General features: G+C 45.2%; 1 protein-coding gene across 1 annotated transcript in view; it reads right to left on the reverse strand.

Annotated features, from left to right (window-relative positions):
- ENPP1 (ectonucleotide pyrophosphatase/phosphodiesterase 1) overlaps positions 1-18,287 on the reverse strand; it is a 594,855-nt gene that overhangs the window by 361,008 nt on the left and 215,560 nt on the right. The gene's annotated exons all lie outside the window — the stretch shown is intronic.

Raw genomic sequence — 18,287 nt, forward strand, 5'->3', positions numbered from 1 at the left:
CTAGATGTGACGCATGCTAATGTTCTCAATTCTATCCAAGTGTGGCACTTGCTATATTCACAAGTCATTCTAGGTGTGGCACTTGCCACTATTCACAATTCTATTTAAAAGTGGCACTTGTTAACATTCGCAATTCTATCCAAGTGTGGCACTTGCTATATTCACAAGTCATTCTAGGTGTGGCACTTGCCACTATTCACAATTCTATTTAAATGTGGCACTTGTTAACATTCGCAATTCTATCCAGGTGTGGTACTTTGCTAACATTCACAAATCCATCTAGATGAGACGCAGGCTAGTGTTCATAGTTCTATCTAAATGTGACACTTGCCGGCATTCACAGCTGTCTGGAGGTGACACTGGTTAATGTTCACTATTCTTATCTGAATGTGGGACTTGCTAACATTCACAGTTTTAAGTGTGGCACTTGCTTATGTCACAATCCTATATAGATGCGACCCAGGCTAATGTTCACAATTCTATCTTAATGTGGCATTCACTAACATTCACAGTTCTAAGTGTGGCATTTGCTAATATTCACAAATCTATCAAGTTGCGACGCAGGCTAATATTCACAATTCTATCTTAGTGTGGCATTTCCTAATATTCACAATTCTATCTAGATGCGATGCAGGCTAATGTTCACAATTCTGTCTTAGTGTGGCATTTCCTAATATTCACAATTCTATCTAGATGCGATGCAGGCTAATGTTCACAATTCTGTCTTAGTGTGGCATTTCCTAATATTCACAATTCTATCAAGTTGCGACGCAGGCTAATATTCACAATTCTGTCTTAGTGTGGCATTTCCTAATATTCACAATTCTATCAAGTTGCGACGCAGGCTAATATTCACAATTCTATCTTAGTGTGGCATTCACTAACATTCACAGTTCTAAGTGTGGCATTTGCTAATATTCACAAATCTATCAAGTTGCGACGCAGGCTAATATTCACAATTCTATCTTAGTGTGGCGTTTCCTAATATTCACAATTCTATCTAGATGCGATGCAGGCTAATGTTCACAATTCTGTCTTAGTGTGGCATTTCCTAATATTCACAATTCTATCAAGTTGCGACGCAGGCTAATATTCACAATTCTGTCTTAGTGTGGCATTTCCTAATATTCACAATTCTATCAAGTTGCGACGCAGGCTAATATTCACAATTCTATCTTAGTGTGGCATTCACTAACATTCACAGTTCTAAGTGTGGCATTTGCTAATATTCACAAATCTATCAAGTTGCGACGCAGGCTAATATTCACAATTCTATCTTAGTGTGGCGTTTCCTAATATTCACAATTCTATCTAGATGCGATGCAGGCTAATGTTCACAATTCTGTCTTAGTGTGGCATTTCCTAATATTCACAATTCTATCTAGATGCGATGCAGGCTAATGTTCACAATTCTGTCTTAGTGTGGCATTTCCTAATATTCACAATTCTATCAAGTTGCGACGCAGGCTAATATTCACAATTCTATCTTAGTGTGGCATTTCCTAATATTCACAATTCTATCTAGATGCGATGCAGGCTAATGTTCACAATTCTGTCTTAGTGTGGCATTTCCTAATATTCACAATTCTATCAAGTTGCGACGCAGGCTAATATTCACAATTCTATCTTAGTGTGGCATTTCCTAATATTCACAATTCTATCTAGATGCGATGCAGGCTAATGTTCACAATTCTATCTTAGTGTGGCATTTGCTAATATTCACAATTCTCTCTGGATGCGACGCTGAAGAGTTAGGGGTTTCGGGCTCAAGGTTGAAGTTCATAAACTGTGACTTGATGTCTCGGCTCAGCCACATGGCACACACACTTTGTGATCCTGGGTCGGCGCTGGCCCCAGGTCCCATCATGCAGACTGATAAAGTCAGGAGTGGATGCGTCGCTCTGGAAAGTATGACTAAGTGAGAAATCAGGAATAACTCTCCCAGACGGTCAAGAGATGAAGTCAAAGAAAATAAAATAGTCAAACCTACCGCATGTTTTCAGGCTATCCCTGCAATACACATCCGAAAAGAGGGAATCCACGTGTGGGTATCCTGAAGATCTAGTGGGATTTGGGGGGCTCTCAGGGACGTCATGAAGACCATGGGCCTCATTACGACCCTGGCGATAAGTGTTTAACGGCGCCGTAAAAGGCTGCGGCGCCGTTAAACACTTAGCGCCTTACTACGAGGTCATTTTGCGGGACCCGACCTTAACGGCTGGTCTACACCAGCCGTTAAAGTAGGGACCCGCAAAGGGACCTTGGTGCTAAGTACAGTACCGCAATTTGCGGTACCGTACTTAGCGCCTTCCCCATTCCCATAGAGCCATATGGGGCGAAAATGGGAATGGTGAAGGGCCATGGTTCAATGGCAATTACCGCCCCGCCAACCTTGGAATGGGGTGGTAATTCCCCATTGAACCATGGCGGACACGTTACAACACCGGCACCAACCATGGTGCTAATAGCGCCATGGTTTAGCGCCGGTGTTGTAATGACGGCCCATGGCTTAGAATCACTGTGGGCCGACTCAGCCTTTTATCCCTCACAGGTCCTTGGATGAATGTTATTCACATGGCAGTGGATACACTTTCATCTGAGAAAGGTTAGGCGAGGCCGGGCGATGTAACATTCCATTAGGGTTATTCAAATTGCTCCCTCATCAGCCCTCATATTAGATGAAGTGTCCCCTCCCAAAGGTGCACGCCAGGGTGCATGCTCATGCTTCCAGGGTGATGCAGTGTTCACCCCTTTAGGTGCACACCAGGGGTGCAAGGGCACCCATTCAGGGCAATGAAGTGTCCCCTCCCAAAGGTGCACACCAGGGTGCAGGCTCAATATTCCAGGGTGATGGAGTGTTCATTCGCCTCTTTAGGCACACCCCAGGGTGCACGGGCACCCATTCAGGGTGATGAAGTGTGAACTCCTATGGTGCTCACCCGGTGCATGTGCATCCATTCAGGGCAATTAAGTGTGCACTTCTAAAGGTGCACACCAGGGTGCATTCAACAACAGCTTTCACATCAACATGAGTTATTGGAAAACAATGTACTGAGAAACAGTGTGCACACTTAAGTTCTTGCACAAGGTGCATGTGCAAAACCACCCCACTCCACTCATATATTCTGCAAGTTTGCATTATTTGTTCTTCATAACTACAGTCCTTGAAAATGTGGGGACAACTGCAATTACCGTCGACGCATACCTCCTTCCCTTGGAAAAACACTATTCCCCAAACTGTTAGTTATATAATATTCGAGGGATGGGGCAGGGGGTTTCTTAATCCAGTGTGTCCTCTTCCCCAGCGTGAGTGGAAGCTTTTTTATGCAATACCCTAAACGATAAATGATGTATTGCTTAAAATGTTAACACCAAGAGCAGGGAAACTGCGAATGCCTTAGGGTTCTTGGGCTGTCCCAGTTACCCTCCAAGAGACTGTGCGTCGATCCAGGAGACTTGGTATGTCTCAGGAGCCACCCACGAGGGAGACACTGGGCCTGATTCACCAAGCGTTTATCTAAGGGTTGAACCCATTGAAAACGCGTGATGAATTAGGCCATCTGAATCAACCAGGGAGACTTGGGCTATTTGACTTACTCACAAGGGAGAGTGTTAGCCGATCCAGGAGACTTTGGCTGTTGTATTTATAAGGGAGTGTGTTAGTCAATCAGGGACACTTGGCCTGCCTGACCTACAAGGGAGACTGTTAGTCAATCGGGGAGACCTGGGCTGTTTGATTAACAAAGGAGACCGAGTCATTTCAGGATACTTGGACCGTTTCATTTATAAATTAGACTGAGCCAACCAGGGAGGCTTGGGCTGTCTGATCTACTTAGACAGGCGACTGCGAGTCAAGGCGGGAGACTTGGGCTGTTTTATAAGGGAGACGGCTAGTTAATGGGGGCGACCTGGAATAGACCATCCTGCTGCATTCCTACCCATGCATACTTCAGCATCTCAGAGGGCTGAGTCAGTGCTTCAGTAAAAGAGGGCAGCATTGAGCTGCTCATGTTTAGAGAAATGTCAGCCTGCATTTAGGACGCTCTCTAATTATTATTTCTCCACGAGAATGAAGGTGCTCTAATTAGATAAGTCAGGTGGATGAGCGCCTGCTGCAAGGGCCTCGTACTAACCAGCAGGTCACAGTACAGCATGGTCGAATCGACATTTCAGGGACGTCATTTGGGGGTTGCCTGGCTACCCCTAGAACTGTCATGTCGCCCCCTGGGCCACTGGACAAAGAGGCAGTGCCAAGAGCAGATATCTGTGTTGCACCTGGAAAGAGCGTTTGTAAACGCAGCTAAATGTGACGCCTCTTTTTCACCTGGAATCTAGATCTCATTAGCTGTATAAATAACAGGGAGCCAAGAAAAACCATGAAGCCGCCAGCACTAACAGGTTTGCAGTCCATTAGTGAAGAATGCCCGAATCGGTGGTTTCCGAGGCAGGGCTCTTTGTGCAGCTCAAACCCAATACTGAAGCAACAGGAAGGGTATGGGGGCTAGGTCTAGCTAGCTGGGAATGGGTAAGAGCAGCCTGAAGTACTCAGTGACAGCGCAGCATGAATGCAAATGTCATCCCTCATCTCTGACTGTGTCTGCTATCCAGGAGTGGTTTGCCACCAATGATGTCTGCCTTATGCCAGTAAGAGAGAGATTCTCCTCATCGGCACACCCGCTCTCTCCTTTCCTGTAGCTCTCTGGCCGGCCTCTCTTGGCCCCCTTCCTGCTCCCACCTGCAAGGCAAAGAAATCTCAGGGTAATCTTCGACTCTACACTCTCCTCTCCTCACATCTTTTCTCCTTCTCGCCTCACATCTCTGACATCTCTAAGAAGTCACACTACCAGCTGCACCTCCTCAGAGGTATTCTTCCTTTCCTCTCCTTCCCCCAGAAGCTCACTATCTCCAGAGCTCTGGTTCTCTCCAGGCTGGACTATTACAACTTTCTAAATCTGCCTGCTTCTACTCTACGCCCTCTGCAACTTATCCAGAACAGGACTGCGAGACTTGTCCTTGGCCTCAAGCCCAGAGATTGTATCTCTCCAGAACTGAAATCTCTGCACTGGCTCCCAGTTGCTGCGAGGATTAAGTTCAAATCCCTCTGCATCGTCCACAAGGCCTTCTGGGGCCTGGGGCCTCAATACCTTCAACTCTCTCTTCCTAAATACCTTCCTTCTCGAGCTCTTCGCTCCTCTGCCTCCAACTCACTCAGGGTCATTCGCTTCTCCAAGCAACAAGTTGGTGGTAGATCTCTTTCTTCGCCTGGGGTCTCCCTCTGGAACAGACTCCCTGCCTCCTTGAAACTTGAGGAGAATCATCTTCGGTTCCGGTAGCACCTCAAAACCTTTCTCTTTGCATCTGCTTTTTCTCCTAATCTCCCTTGCTGATTTCCTGGCTGACACTGAAACTGCACTGGTTACCTGGCCACCCTCTGATCTCGGGGCCAGGTCCACTCCCCCACCAATCACACTCCTGCACTGACTTCCTGGCAACCCCTGCACTTGGTGACTGTTTTCTGTATCCCTACGGTCCCACTTCTAGCACTTGACGTCGGACGTCTGCACTTACCCTTTCACTTGCCACCTGCTGGCCGTACTTTTACTTATTGTTTATGATTGTCTTATCCCATGTACTGCACTGTCCTTTCCCCTTTCCCCCGCACTTCTCCTCCATCCCCTACCCATGCACTTGCACGATCTGAATGACACCTGGTCTAGTAGGATCGTTGTCTGTCAATCCCTCTGTTCCCCCTCCCTTGCCTCGTCGCCCCATGGGTGCGTTATAAATGCCATATATATCATATCAGTGTTTCTCGCTGTCTGGCACTGGAGGCTTAAGATATTGTTCTAGTGACTTGCAGATGTTGGTAGAAAGTGTTTGAGACGATGTTGGGAGAAAGGGTTTGATACGTAATGTGTTGTCAGCAAGTTGAAATGCATTGAATGGAGATGTAAGATGTTTGAAGAGGGTAATTGAGACTCACACTGTTGGGGTGTTGAAGGAGGGTAACAGAGACATTAATTGCTAGTTTGCTTGAGGTTGATGGTGTTGGAGAAGGCTGGACACTTAAGTTGCTGGAGGGTGGCAATGTGTATACATGACGGTGTTGGAGCAAGGCATTGCAGGAGTAAGGTGTTGGAGGGCAGGAGTGGTTGCCAATAATTTAAAACTTTTGATGGAGGGCCCTTAGCGACTCGCAGCGGATGGTGCGGTGCCTGTGGTGAAAAGTGTTGGGGGAAAACCAGGCTCCGGGGGACTGGCGGGAGTAGGTTGCTGTGCAATAGTTCAAAGTGCAGTATTGACAAGAAAGTTCCTGCACATATTGTCCAAGTGTAAAAGCATGAAGTGTTACAGGCTCTGATTGTCTTCTGGGTGAACTTGTGTTGGTCAGTTGCTGATTCCAGTCTGTGGCCAGACACTTGGCAGGCTCTGGATGTCTGCGCTTTGGGGTTTAGGCCTCTTCGAGATGCTCGGTTTACAATAATCCAGGTTGTGGTGTTGGATGTCTGCTTACATTTACAGTAATTTGGTAATACGTGTATATGCACACTGATATTAATGCTACATATAGTGATGCATTCTTGTATGAAATGTATATCATATTACAGTCATATCGTAACCATATTTTCTTAGTGTAATGAGGAACAATGCAGTGGGATACTACTTCCAGTTTTGTCAAGGGCTGAAAGGTTGTGAGCCATTACTTCCTGTGTTGCCACTTGGGGGGCTCATGTAAATAACATCACTTCCTGTGATGCCATCAGAGGCCAAGGGTCTTGTGATGTCACTTCCGCTACCCCTGGCATTCTGGTGAAATGACGTTGCAGGCAGGGTATTTGTGTCGACATTGGATGTTTGCTGGAACCGCTGTGGGAACTTTGTTGCAGAACCGGGGAAATAGAGCAAGGGTAAGCAGAAGTCAGGTGAGAGCCAACACTCGCCAACCCTGTCATTTAGCTGCGCTGCACTGCACTTACTGCCCTAGCAGTCTCCAGCAGGAATTGCCTCGCACAGTGCCTAACTTTATTTTTAATATGACTCCAGTTTGACTTCACCTTGAACTCTAGCAATTACAATGGCCATGTCACTCCCTGAGGCTCATGACATTATTGACAAGACACGGATACTCGCACCAGCGCCTGCCCCCTTGGAAAAAAGAAAAGTCCTATCAGTAAAGAGTAAAATTCCAGCGGCAGACTTATTGTTAACTGTATGTCCTACTGAGCCCAATCTACCTAACTTTACAGGTCCCTCGGAAAATGTTCATTCCCTCATCAGCGAAATCAACAGATTTTTGGGCCCATCTATTGCCTCTCTCAGGTTTGATCCATGGGGTGGGGGGCAACAACTGGCCAGGACATTACTGGCCCTAACAAACCTGAACACAGTAGTTGTATATGCCTAGCCAAGGAAGGTTTGGAAATCGGGGGAACAGTGATGCTGTCAAAGTCCACGGCTGCTCCCCTTGATCTTGTCCCCAGGACTCGCATTACTTCTAATGCCAGCAACTGTACCATGTCCGCTGCCTTTGCAGCCCTACCCGCCCGGGCCACCAGTCGCCTTGAGCAGGAGAGTATCTGCAACCTGACTGCCTCTTGTAATGCAATAACTCCCAACGGAGGAATACATCGCTCAGAAAGACGTCTTCCCCTGAGGAGCCCATTTGTCCCCTAAGCACGCCCAAGTCAAATTTGTGCCCAAAGGTGTTTTCTAAAGGGTCACCTGCAGGTGAAGAAACTCCTATGACTGAGGATAGAGGAACGGCAGAAACGGGGATCTACGCTGTATCAGCGGGGTCACTCAGAGACCGCGTATATGACCAAAGTTCACTGGGTTCCCCCCTCTCTGTGAGCAAGTGACTAATTTCATCTCAAACCCTTCGGAAGGGGAGGGGGTAGCATTGAGCACTTGCCAATGCAGTATGGTGTTGGTTGAAACTATGAACCTCGAAAAAGGAGTTATCTACCTAATTGAACTGGTTGATAGGTACATGGACACGCGAAAAGAGGGGCAAGTGACTGGCCAGGGACACTCGGGAAGGGACCCAGACAAAATAGAGGTAACTGGCACATCTGCGTTTGAAACAGGTGCAAATAGCATCAGTGCTTTCCAAGGGATAACGGCCTGAACAGTGACTTTCTTTTTTTTAATAATCTTTTTTTAAATTGTTTTAGTTGAAAAACAACTTTTCAATATGATTCATTCCATGCAATTAAGTTTAAAAGGTAAACATACATTCATGCAAACATATGCTACAATTGACAATCCCTCAATTTAAAATAAATAATCTATGAAAATATAGATCATTACATTTAGATTTTTTTTATCAAACAAAAGTTCTACTACTGTCATCATTATTTTTAAAACAGTGACTTTGAAATTAGTATTTTTCCAACATCTAAACCAGTGGGCAATGATGGACTGCCTGAGACAGATTTAAATGACCCCAATCAGGTTCATTCTCTCATTGATTCTAAGGGCAATGCAATCATGATACACATCATCCATCTTTATAGCACACAATCTCAAAAAGCAACATTGACATACCCTTCTTTCAAATAAATGAGTGTCCTGTCTCGTTGGGCTATTTGTCCAAGGGTCAGAAATCTTTATTAAAAATGCCAAATCCGCGCATCCGTGGCCGATAATGAATGTGCCCACACTAAAGAAATGCTTGATGACATCATCTCAAATTAAAATTCAAAAATATTGGGAATCAAAACACTTCTCTTAGATGTGAATATTGGGCAAAACAAAGAGCAAGTGGAAATAATGTTCTTGTACATTGGGACAGAAAGGGAAAAAGCATGGTGAAGATCCTTCACTGACTATAATGCCATTGTACCATTAATGTCTAGAAAGTGAACATGCCATCTTCTGATTAGCCTCCAGCATCCATATAAGAACTCCATAATGAATAGGCCTCGGCTGGTCCAAGCGAAATTACAGCAATCACACAATTACTTTGCTTAACCATCTCTTGCTCCTTTCTCATTTCATCATAGTTCTCTGCTATATATATACATATTCTCCTATATATTAGTTTTGTCCACCTGTCTGAGGGACCATTGTCTTAATATAACGTGAACCCCAATTCATTGAATACATACTTCAGCCAAGGCAAAGTTGAGGCTCTCTACCTTTACATACATACGACAGATTGTTTTAAAAAATATCTGACATTCAAAAGAAAGATAAAACAAGAACAATACAGCTAGTTTTATTTGACCTTCCAAAAAAGCTAAGCCTCGCTCTGTCTGAGTGGATTACGTTGGGCCAGAGGATGGATCTTTTGTAAGGTGTCTGCCATATGGTATTGGGTTGCAGGGTATGCAAAAGACAACTCTTTTGGCTTTTGCTTCGTCAGCTCATAGCATAAACGTATAGGCTTGAATTTCTAATCCTAAGTGAACGTAAACATGCTTTCCCTACTCTGAAGTTTTTTCCTAAACTGCTTTTCCATAGGTTTACTAGTCATAATATCTGGTGTAAATCATAAGCCCAGGTAATCAAACATCTTTACCTTTTTTGATCAGTTTCCCTCCAAGATGAAATGTCCACACGGTTTGTTTTGAGCTAATGTAAATGTCATAATAGCCCATTTTTCGGGGTATAGTGAGGCCTAAATCACTCATTTAATTGGTATGAATGTCAATAAGACATCCTTGTCTTACCCCTTTCAAAACTGATATGGTCGATGTTAATGCCCCTTTCTTGCTATTTTGAACCATTGTGATATTGGTCTCAAGAACTGCAACAAATCCGTGGCAAATCTGCTGGAATCCCCATGTCTCACAGTGAGAGACATATATTAGGGTGATCCACAGAATCAAAAGCTGCCTCTGAATTTCATTCTCAGCCAATTTGAACCCAGTAGGCTTATTTGTTGCTGGATAAATGCATGATTTTTATGCTGTTTGGTTACTGGAGCCAATAATCCCATCCTCCATGGAAGGTGTATCTTATCTTAATGGCACTTGTATAGCACATTGTACACCCAAAGGCATCATGGCGTGCAGCAACTGCCAGGAGGTCAGCCGGAAAGGGGTCAATTGAATAGAAGAGTCTTCAGAAGACGACGAAAGGAGAGATCGTCCTTGGTGGGACTTAGCATCAAAGGGAGAGCATTCCACTGCTTATCTGCGACAACAGAGAAGGCACGACCACCCACCCAAGTGAGCCGGACCCCCAGAACTTGAATAACAAGAGACTCCTGAGACCGCAGGAGCCGATTGGGCACATTTGGGCGGAATCTAAGTTGTAAGTATTCCGGCCCAGAGCCGTAAAAAGTCAGATGCACTATACACATGGCCTGAACTCTCTGAGCAACAGGAAGCAAGTGAAGACATCTAAGAGCAGGAGAGATGTGATTACGAAAAGGAGAATGAGCTACCAGCCTAGCTGCAGCATTTTGCAAAAGCTGAAGAGACTGTATTAAATAGAGTGGCTGAGCGAAATAAAGAGAATTACAATAGCCGATTGTGCTAAGCACAAGCGAAGCAACTGCAGGAGCATGAACCCTAAAGAGAAAAAAGGGAAACACTTTCTGCAAAACCCTGACTTTATGATGCCCTGATTTACACAACGATGCAAATTGCGTCTCAAGAGACAGAGAAGAAGAGAGCCCAACACCTAAATCCCAGCAAAGACGGCCAGAGAGAAACTGCTAAGAGAGAAAAAGAAGAGGGGAGACCCACCACCGAGACCTCTGACTTGTCCCCGTTCAACCTCAGCCAGTTGTCACTGATTCACTGACCCACAGCCTCCAGGCACCCGCACTGGTGAGAGGCTGGACCAGAGGACGACAGGTTCAGCTGAAAGTTAATCTGACTGTCATCAGCATACGAATAGCGCTGGACGCTCTGGTAGCGGATGAGCTCAAGCAGAGGCTGGACACATATGTTCAATAAAGTGGGGAACAATGCAGACCCCTAGTGTAAGTGAAAGAAGAACAAGGTGGATGTGACAACGATTGGGCCCGGTCCGGAAGAAAAGCCCTGAACCAGCACAGCACCTGACCGTCAATCCCTACCCTGCACAGGTGATCAAGCAGGGTGGAGTGGTTGATGGTATTAAAGGCTGCCGACAGATTTAATAATATCAGTGTGCCCACTCCACGCCCATCCCAGGTGGAACTCGGAGCCTTTCTTTTAACTACCGCTCTCTGAACCTGTGGCATTCCCCACGGCTCTAACCTCTCCCCCTGGTTCTATAACATCTATTTGGCTGCCTAGGCATGCATTATTGTCACTTTTAGCTCTGTCTTCCAGAGTTACGCGGATTACACGCAACTATCTTTCAGGCTACCCTCACCCTCCCCACTCATAGCGGACTGTCTGTCTGCTATTCATTGATGGTGTACTGCAAACAACCACTGCCTCCACGCTAGTAAGACTGAGATCATTTGCATCGGGACCCCTGCTCCCACTTTTCCACTTTCACTCTAGCTGGCCTCCCTTGGCCCTGCCCCCACACCCACATGCCAGGAAAAAAACCTCTGGGTCATCTAAGACTCCACTCTCTCCTTCTCCTCTCACATCTCTGACATCTCAAAAAAGTCCAACTATCAGCTGCACTTCCTCAGAGGTTCTCTACCTTTGCTCACTTTCCCCCAGCAGCTCACTGTCTCTAGAGCCGTGGTCCTCTCTAGGCTGAACTAATGCAACATCCTCTTCCTCAACCTCGCTTCTTCAGCCATGCGCCCTCTGCGACTCATCCAGAACAGTACCGCAAGGCTTATCCTTGGCCTCAAGCCCATGGACTGCATCTCTCTGGTGCTGAAATCCCTTCACTGGCTCCCCGTGGCTGCAAGGATCAAGTTCAAGACCCTTTGCATTGTCCACAAGGCTTTCTGGGGCCTGGGACCTACCTACCCACAACACTTCCTACCTAAATACTGTTCCTCACAAGCCCTCCGTTCATCTACCTCCAACCATCTGCGAGTGAGCCGGTTCTCGAAGCGGAGATTTGGAAGGAGATCCCTAACCTCAGCAGGTGCCTCCCTCTGGAATAGCCTCCCTGCCGCCCTACGTCTTAAGCCTGAACTTCTTAAGTTCCCAGAAACTCCTCAAGACTTTCCTCTTCTCCTCTTCCTTCGCTCTCCCTCTACTATGTTAACCTAGCTCCCTGCATCTCTCCCTCCTCTTCCTTACCGCTTGCTAACCGGCCACCTGGTGTACCTCAGTCTCACAGGTCCCGGACACCGCTACCAGTCCTCTCTGAACTTGCTTCAGGGCCCTACATACACCCATCTTCACGACACTTAGACATAACCCAAGAGAGTGGCTCTCTCTGCACTTACCCCAGCATTCACAGACTCGGTGCACTTGTACCTCCCCTTCCCTGCCACTGTCTACGCACTTGCACAATCCAAATACAACATGCCTGAAGATTGTCTGCCTGTTCTCCCCTGTCCTCTCCCCTTAAATGCACTGGTAAAATCGGCATCGGGCATTTTTGCTGTGTCTCAATTGTTATATGTATGTTACTCACTTACTCTGCCTGTGCAGATCATTATCGTCTCAGTAATTCAACTGTGAGCGACTGTTTTTCCCCCTGTTCCTAATCTCCTTGAGCATTTTCAAACCCTTCCTGTGTATAGGTGCTATGTAAATAAACAATTACAGTTACAATCAGAGAGACGCGCTAAGTCGTCTAGAACCGACACAAGCACGCTCTTTGTGCCACAGGCGGGGCAGAAGACCGATTGAAAAGGGTAAACTGGGACGATTCCAAAAACTGAGTAACATGTGGTAAGATCAAGGATTCAAGTAGTTTAGTGAAAAAAGGCAATAGAGAAATAGGATGAAACCTAGACCGAACAGTAGAATCCAGTGAGGGTTTCTTCAAAAGAGGAATCACCAATGCGTGCTTGAGACCAGAGGGAATAATGCCAGTTTGTCAGAATGGTTCACTGCCTGAGCAACACACATGCAATAATAGGCATGAGATCTTTACAGATAGCCAGTGGGATAGAATCAAGAGAGGATGCAGATATAAGTCTAATGATAGTTGGCTCCACTTGCCTTTGTTGCTGTAAAGATGCTTGAGTGCAAGCAGGGCTCAATTGTCCCCTGGGTGTTTCGAATTTCCTGACGAGTATATGTTCATTAGGAAAACCAACAGGTGATGGCTGGAAGGTTTTGAATCAATCATAACCACTGGCACAGCTCTGGGCAACCCTCCAGACCATTGTTTTGCAATCTGCCAAGCCATTATAAAAGGGGAAGACCAAATACAACTCAGGCATGGTCCCACCACAAAAGGGTCCATTCAGCCCGAACTGCTAGGACACATCCCTACTGCATGAGACCACAAGCATTCCCAGACATGTTTTGGCCTAGGAACCCAAGCTACTCCTCACTGATAATGCCCAGTGAGGCCCACCTTCTTTTGGGGTGGGACACAGCCCGATTTAAATATGGTCTTTCACTTTCTGTAATGGCTTAACAGGCAAAGAACAATGGTATGGAGGGTTGTCCAGAGCAATGTCAGAGGTTAAGATGAAATCTAAACCTTCCATCCATCATCTCTTTTGGTTTGCAGTTTATGGTCATTGCCATGCCTCATCCAGGGTCTCAGGATCTTGATTTGAGCTAATTTCACTCTGCTATCCTGCTTTGGTTTCTTAGCTTGTCTGTTGGTATCAGTCTGGTTCTGAGTTCTGTTCATTAATGTTATGTGTGGACTTTGATTACATTCCTGATTGGGCAGGACTTTGAGGCACTGTTTTCTGCCAAGGGCCACAGATGCATGGTTCCTGCAGACACGCGAGCTAAAGTGCACTATGGTCAAGGCCCTACATGTAATACTAATAGGTGGTGACCACTACTATCCATTCCATTGTGCAAGGTCCCTTCAGGATGGCAAGATAAGAATTAGTCACTCCAGTGCATTCTCTATGGGTTGCACTAGAGTGAAAATCCATATGGTTTTACCCTCTGCACCTGCACGTTCTGAATGCTCACAAGGCCTAGTAGGACCGCCTCTACTCTTTCATTGTTATATTTGCCTTCTCTCCCATGTTCCCTCCCTGTTGCCCTGTGGTGCTTTGAAGCACAATGTACTTGATCTATAAGCGCCTTAGAAATGCACAATAAATAAAATAAATAATAACTGAGAATCCAGTCACCAGCTATTTGTTTGATCGTGCCCATCATCTAAGTTCTTTTTGCTTTTGCTCCTCACCCCAGGGGAAATAATTTCCATCCTTTTATGCACAGTTACCAGGAGAATTGCAGGGAGAGCACAGGTGAATCACACCAGCTTGTGAAAGCAAGTGATACTCGCATCAGTCAACACTAAACCCGCCAAGCTGGCACTCGCGACAGACTGCCGTAGACTGCCCTTTGTAGATCCTTCAGGGTAGTACTTCATTCCATGGCTCGCTTTTGGATAGATAAGAGAATCGAGAGTGACCTATGCTACATATTTAAAAGTGGGGGGTGGGACTACAAAGTCTGTTGTGGCTTATCCGTGACGGGCTCTATTGTGATTAGAAAGACAAAATTAAATGATCTTAATACTTCCCGCAACAGCCTGACCACCAATGGTTGTAGCTTTAAACTGTCAAAGGCATCCAACATATCCAACATTATCTTCAAGGTATCATGATGGTCAACCAGATACCTTAGGAGAATGTCTTTGACATCGATCGAGGCCAGTTCTGTGTAGGTAGTCATGTATTGACACAAAGCCCAGAAGAGAGAGAGTATCCACTTTCTTGTTCAATTGGAGGAGGGCACGGATTACCTGGACAATTGGTGATGGTCTCCTCAATAAGCCGCAACTTGCTTTGGCGACTTGTCTGATTTGAAAATTAAGTAAAGGTCAACTTCTTTTATGGCATGGCATGGCACAGCGTCAGGAGTTATTCTTTTTTTTTTTTTTGCATGTTGATAGTGTTAGAAATGTTTTCATGGATTTGGTAAATTTTGTGAAGTATATCCTGGATAGAAAGGATCCATTCTAGCATGATACATGTAGATGGCAGGGGCACTGGCTTATTTTATAACTTTGAGGGATAGAAAAGATGTATTTTGATGAATTTGTAGATGGGTTGGTTCAAAGACTGAGGAATTTCCTTTGATTATGGCCTCTTTATATAGTTTCTTAAAATCTGTTAAGTGATATTTACAGTCCAGTATCTTAATTTTGTACCATGTTGTCGGGATTTTCTAAATGAAGTTAACATATATTTGAGGTCAGGAGTATGCCAAGTCTGGTGTGCTGTCTTCTGCATTTGTGGCAATCTTTTCATTCGGAGGACTGCACTTATAATGAATGTGATGCTAGTGGTCGGTAGCCTTTGGTTGTCAATGGCATCATATTAGCTGTTCTTATAATAGGAGTGAGAATGAAAAATCTAATTCCAAAATGTTTGGTTCAGTCCAGACTTTGTCTACTTTTTTACAAATTCATTTGGTTTTATCCAATATGCAATCATACGATTTTGCCTTCATACGCGGAGGTCTAGTATCAAAATGCAAGATAGACAAGTCTAGAGAACTGGCCATCATATCCTGTACAGGAGGATCTAAGGTGTTCTCAACATCTCAGTTTAAATCCAAAGGGATTAAAAAGAGGTCTGACATTTTTATAAAATGATTAAACCAGAAACACAGAGGTCTGAAATAGCACCAGAGTCCCTGGGTAGAAAAGGACAATTGAATAATTCAGAGCGGAAAACGTTAGCATGCTTGCATGCAGGGATTCCAACACGTTGGCCTGTGTATTGGGAATGTGGAGAGCATTAAAGGGGTTTCTGTGTACTATATGTAGTCTAACTACTGTATGAGTAGGACAGTCTTCCTTAAGCACTGCCCATCCATATGGGACTAGCAGGAACCCAGCCGGACCTAAAACCTTGGCGTACCATGTTTTTGTGATGATCGCTATATCAGTTTTAGCATCAGAAGTCGTGAGAGCTACGTCTGTGGTAAGACTACTGCAGACGTGGCATTATGAAGAATCTCTTAAAGCAGGCAGGGATGCAGTATTTTGTGTTGTTCAGGTTCCATAGTCATGGTTAAAGAGACTATCATGTAAATCCTTCGGCGGCAAAGTCACACAGAGATTACTCTCGGATTCTGTAAGTATGATGTTCCCAAAACAGTTCTGGCGACTCTTGTTGTTCTCAAGTCTATTGGTGTTTGGTCATCTTGCTATTTCCTAAGCTCCATTGAGGAGTAGCATAAGGCTGCAATGCTGAAAAGTGACAAAAGAAATGTGTGGCAAACAGGAAGGAGGACTTGAACAACAATGGGTCATGGTATATATGTGTTTACTCAAAATAAAATGAAAATGCCTAACTAGCTCTATTACTATCAGGGTAATTCCCTGCCGTCTAAAACAAAACTAAGGGTGCTCAACGTAGTTCAAAATAAAGAGCCCCGAGTCCAACTTCCTAAATTCCTAGCTTACCCCCCACTTTAGAAAATCCTAACTAAAAAGAAAATGAGGTTTGCTCAACAACCTCGGCATGTGCTTCTGCCTGGCCTGCCTTGTGTTCCTGGAGGACTTCTCTCAGTCTCAAAGTTCAGTTAGGATACCCCCTACACTATAGCCAGTCCTTGTGTACAGTTTATCAGTTAAAATATGAGTATTTGTATATAGTTCTTCATTTCCCATTCTCTGAGGAACAAAAGACAAATCCTCTTGATGTATTTCATTCGTGGTTTACCACTGTCTACATTCCTCCAGGATAAATTTAGCTTTTACCAGTAGTAAAAATCCCATCAGGATTACTTTTTCAGGTATTCTCTTTTTTCCACCTCCTGTGGCACTGGGACTACCCAAAGTACTGTGGGTTTGGTACCTCTCAATTGAAGTGCTTTGACACATGTGTTGGTTTCCCCAGCCCAGATACAAATCACATGTATTTCTTGGGACTCCCTGGTCCACAAGATGTGTGTCCATTAAAATCCCTCACTTTCTGATAATAAATACACCTTCCATATATGTCATAGATGTTTGTGTTTCTTTCATTCTCTTTACATGGGCCTGCACGCCCGTTCCATGCTTTCAGGCTTTTACTCTCACTGTGACTTCTCCAGCCTTGACAAGCAATATTAGCAACACTCATTCCAGATTACCTGGGTCCTGTACTGGGAATGATTTCGTTAGGCTCTAACCCCACACCGTTTTGCCTTTGGTGACATCCTCAAGGTGGGAGCATTTGCCTTCCTGTTTGTGCTTGTCCCGCTTGAGCTGGCACTCGCCGTGTGGAGCTCGCAGTCTCAGGCTCCTTGCTGGTCTCTGGTTTTGTGCGTCTTATGCTGGGTGCCTGGCCCACCACTAAGATTCAGTGGTCACATTGCCAGAAAGGACGGGTTGCTTCCCGTCTAGGCTCTCTTCCTGCTCGCAGCCTCCTGCTTGGTCAGTGTACCTGCTTAGTAGCCTCCAGCTAGTGGACGTCGCTTCTGCTACTGCCACCGCTGACTCCAGAGCTCTACATCGCTGGAACCCTCCAGGATGTTTTTTGAGAGGCTCGCATCTGCGTACCATGTATTTTCCTCCCTGTGTAGGAGCTGCGCACAGCTTCCCCAGTACCTCTTCATTCAAAGTTCTTATTCTGTGTGCATACATCACGATCAGAAAAGGTGTCGTTCATTTACCTAAAGCCAAGAGTGTGGAAGGAGGATTCCAAACTCAGTTCTATGTAGTCCCATGTATGCTGACAAGGAAATCCTTTCAGGTAGGTCCTCATTGGGCTGGAAGTCCTCGTCCCTGAGAAGAGAGTCACTCCCAGTGAGGTCCCACCTGCCCGGACCTCTAGGGAGCATCTTGCAGCTCCTCCCTAGCCTCACAGGGGAGGAGCTGGCCTCTGGGGAGAAGAGACAAATTGTCCAGATTCATCAAAAATGTCAGACCAAAAAGAGACAAGAACACGAGGAAGTAAAGTCCAAGCAGTCTAATGGAGGACAAACATGCATCATCTAAAAATCGTGGAGGAACGAAACATGTTTACCCGCCCAAGTGACGATAGCAGTGTCCAACATGCTGAACTATCAGCCAAATCTAGCACAAACAGGTTTTACGTGAGTGCTTTGCTTCGCACTTACGGAGACTCTTTATGACTATATTGCATGTCTATGAAGTGAATAACATCAGAGAGACTGAGTATTTTGGGAAATGTAGTACTAAAGAGCCATGATAGATGTGTTTAGGGGTGAAAGTAGTGAATGCACAAATGCGTAGAAGGTCGGAAACACCTATAACCAACCTTGTTGATATATCTCGTCAGAGATATATTCCAACTGACGAGAAATATCAATTTAAAATGACAT

Source organism: Ambystoma mexicanum, chromosome 4p (genome assembly GCF_040938575.1).
Source record: "Ambystoma mexicanum isolate Mex_15411 chromosome 4p, UKY_AmexF1_1, whole genome shotgun sequence".
In the NCBI taxonomy this organism is placed as follows: Eukaryota; Metazoa; Chordata; class Amphibia; order Caudata; family Ambystomatidae; genus Ambystoma; species Ambystoma mexicanum.